Here is a 4,098-nt window from a genome sequence, read left to right as displayed (position 1 = left end):
TTCTGCCCATTAACCAATCCTCTATCCTTGCTAATGGATAATAACCTCCAACTCCATGAGCCCTCATCGTGTGTATTAACCTTCTGTGTGGCATCTTATCAAATATCTTCTAGAAATCCAAATACTGGCTCTCCTTTATCTATCCTATTATGTTACATCCTCAAATAATTTCTCAAAATTTGTCAAACACAATTCCCCTTTTGTAAAATTACATTGACTTTCTTTGATCATCTTTTTTTTTGAAGTGCATTGTTCAGACTTTCTTAATAGTGTATTCCAGCATTATCCCAATGACTTAGACAGGATACTGGTCACAGCTCCCTGTTGTCACACTCCCTCCTTTCTTGAATAGAGGGGTTATATTTATGAATTATCAATCCAGAACTAAGACAATTTTTCATAACCAGTGCACCCACTATCTTTGTAACTACCTTTTTTTAAAAAACCTTAAGATGTAGCTCATCATCTCCTAGAGATTTATCTGTTTTTACTCCCTTAAGTATCTCTAACACTTTTCACTGTAAACATGAATTGCATTGAAGTTCCTCATTCTTATTATCCGTTAGTTATACTTTATGTAATTTATGCCTTCTACTGTGAAAGCAGACGCAAAATATTTGTTCAGTAGAACTTCCGTTTTTCTAATTCACCAGGATAGTTTCTCCTGTTTCTGTTTAATACGCTTTTCCTTTTTATATGCTTGTGAAAGCTCTTCCAATCCATTTTTATATTCCTGGCGAGTTCACTTTCATCATTTATATTTTCCCTTTTTGTTGACTTTTCTTGCTTCTAAACTGGAAGTGTTTCCTGACTGGGCTGTGTCTCTCGGTAAAATGAAGGTGCTTCTCTCACACTGCAGGGCCCTCATTGCATTTGCTCCATTTGGAATCTGAAACACCAGCTCTTGGCTCAGTGTTCCCACTGGGAAAGGGAGAAGGATTTTGCCCTGCTAATCCAGGTGCCTTCTTATGGACCCCATATCCCAGGATCGAAATTAAACAGTGACAGTGTGAAATGGTTTAGGTGACCGGACCATTGCAATATCAAAAACACTTGAAGGATTTAATCATTAGGTAAATAAGAGCTATAAAAAACTCCTTTTGCTGGCATTGTAACTGCAGTCTGGTGACAAAAATAACCTTCTCCTGACATCCCTGTATATTAATAAATTCACTTTGAATTTGTTAATCTAAAGTGATAACAGACAGGAGCCGGATATTTGCGTTCCCATTTGCTTCCGATATTAATAGTGTCAGGAGTGGAAGAGCTCATGAGTGGTCCAAATCACAGAAAATTCAGAAAGAGAGGAATAGTGAGAATATCTCATTACTTGAGGATAGCAATAGCAGAACTGAAGCCATCAGCCCCAAGGGTGGCTTTCTCCACTATATTGTTCACAACTTGGAAAGAAAGAAAAATTGGAACAGGCGGATCCCACAAGTCACACTGGTGGGACAGGCTCTGATTGAACCAGAAACTTAGTCCCCTGAAGATTAGAGTGCCATTTTTAAAGGCCACCCCAATCCAAAAAAGTAAAAGTCAAACAACATCCCTCCTGAAGAGTGGCAGAATTATTTGGCGTGTGGACTGACAATTAGATTTAAATTTATTCTAATGATCCATTACACCATTGGTGGGTGGTGGGTTGGAGAGGTGGGGATGGTGGGGATGGTGGGGGGGAAACATGGAGACAATTGTTACAGAACTTCCCAAAACAACTTCAGTCTGTAGAATTTTCTTCCCAAAAGAGCGGTAATGGCTGGGTCCGGGTCTTTTCAAAGCTGAGTGAGACAAATCTTTGATTAACATTGGAAGTAGGCAGGAAAGTAGAATTGAGGCCACATCAGGTCAGCCATGATTTTATCAAATGGCGAGCAGGCTGGAAGGGCTGAATGGCCTACTCCTGTTCCTAATATGTATAATCAATTTATCAGATTGCTTGATAAGTCAATATGTAAGAATGGTCAGAGTAGAAAATGTTAGAATGTGAGTTTGGCAGCAAACATGTAGACAGTTTCCCTTTCACATGTACATCACAGCTCAATCTGTTTACTATTCCAGACTTTTCACATGCTCGAGGGGTCAGGCTGCCCTCGGTGAGTTGGAGGAAAGTGGCAGCAGCACTTTCTTATCTCTTGGATATTTCCAACACACCAGCACCTGCTTGTCTTTGAACAATTTGCAATATTTTCATTGCCTCCTTGAAGATCATAAAGAAGGTCAAGTTGTGGTGAATCAGCCATTGTGCGGTGTGAGAAATGGAGTTTGTGAGCTGAGGCAGTTGTATATTTATACTCTGAGCCATTGGGGGAACTGAGAATAGAATTTTGAAATGACATCGGGGAATGTGCACTGAATGAACAGGAAGCAAATAGCCAAGGAGCTCCTCTAAATTCCTTCAAACTCTTCCCTGGATAGGGAATAGAGCTCAATGCAGATGCCTTGAGTTACAGATGTACTTGCACGTAACAGGTTCAACCTCTTCATCAATGGAATGGGATGTAGGTTTCCTCATTGCTGCTATGAAAGCAGTGGGTTGGTCAGGGAGGCGGGTTCCAAGATGAGTATGGAGGCTGCACGGCCTTGCTTGGTGGCTGCTTGATGGTTTAATGATGTCACATATGCCCACATAAATAGTGTTAATTTGGTTCCCCTCTAGGTCCAGCTCTCGCTATAATTTTGTAGGTTTCCACAAGAAATACATTTTCAATTGAATGACCCCTCACTTCCTACCACTTGTCCAATACATGGATGGCACGATTGCTATATGTATGAATTTCCTTATACACCTTAATGTACTCCATCCCATGCTCAAATTTGCTTTTGGAATGAAGCAGTCTAACAAGCTCCCCTTTCCTTGACACTCTAGTTGAGAAATTAACTAATGGGTTCTCTACTCTTGTCAATGGTCAATATACATTTCAACAAGACATCCCAACTCCTGTATTCAAGTTCTGACCAATGAAACCAAGAATGCTGAATGCCTTCTTCACCACTCTGTCCACCTGTGGCTCCACTTTTAAGGAGCTATGAACCTGTACCCCTAGATCTCTTTGTTCTCTAACTCTCCCCAACAGCCAAGCACTGACTGAACAAGTTCTGCCCTAGTTCAGTCTACTAAAATGCATCGCCTCGCATTTATCTAAATTCTCTCTGCCATTCGTCAGCCCACTGGCCTAATTGATCAAGATCCCGTTGCAAAACTTGGTAACCTTCTTCACTGTCCACAATGCCACCAATCTTGCTGTTGTTTACAACCTTACTAACCATGCCTCCTAAATTCTTATCCAAATCATTACTATAACTGACAAATAACAGTGGACCCAGCACCGATTCCTGAGGCACACTGCTGGTCACAAGCCTCCAGTTTGAAAAACGAACCTCTACAACCACCCTCTGTCTTCTGTCATAAGCCAATTTTGTATCCACCAGGCTATCTCACCCTGGATTCTGTGAGATTTAACCTTATGCAACAACCTACCATGTGGCACCTTGTCAAAGGCCTTGCTAAAGTCCATGTGGACAACATCAACTGCACTGCCCTCATCTACCTTCATGGCTACCCTTTCAAAAAACTCAATCAAACTTGTAAGGCATTATTTCCCACCCACAAAGGCATGCTGATTGTCCCAAATCAGTCTTTGCTTCTCTAAATGCCTGTAGATCCTGTCTCTCAAAATGTCTTCAATATTTTGAGAGACAGATGTAACACACACTGGCCTGCAGTTCGCAGGCTTTTCCCTGCAGCCCTTTTTAAATAAAGGCACAATATTTTTTGCCACCCTCCAATCTTCAGGTACCTCACCTGTGGCTGTCGATGATTCAAATATCTCTGCTAGAGAGCCCACAATTTCTTCCTTATCCTCCCACAATGTCCCGGAATACCCTTCATCAGGTCCTGGGGATTTATCTACCTTGATCTGCTTTAAGACTTCCAGTACCTCCTTCTTTGTTATATGTACATTCCTCACAACATCACGATTTATTTCCCCAAGTACCGTAACATTCCTGCTTGTCTCAACAATAAATACTGATGAGAAATATGCATTTAGGATCTCACCCATCTCCTGTGGATCCGCACATAGATGACCTTGTTGA

Source organism: Carcharhinus amblyrhynchos, chromosome 4, assembly GCF_965287045.1.
Source record: "Carcharhinus amblyrhynchos chromosome 4, sCarAmb.v2.hapA, whole genome shotgun sequence".
Classification (NCBI taxonomy): Eukaryota; Metazoa; Chordata; class Chondrichthyes; order Carcharhiniformes; family Carcharhinidae; genus Carcharhinus; species Carcharhinus amblyrhynchos.
The sequence above is the reverse complement of the archived record's forward strand: the minus strand, read 5'-3'. Positions refer to the sequence as shown.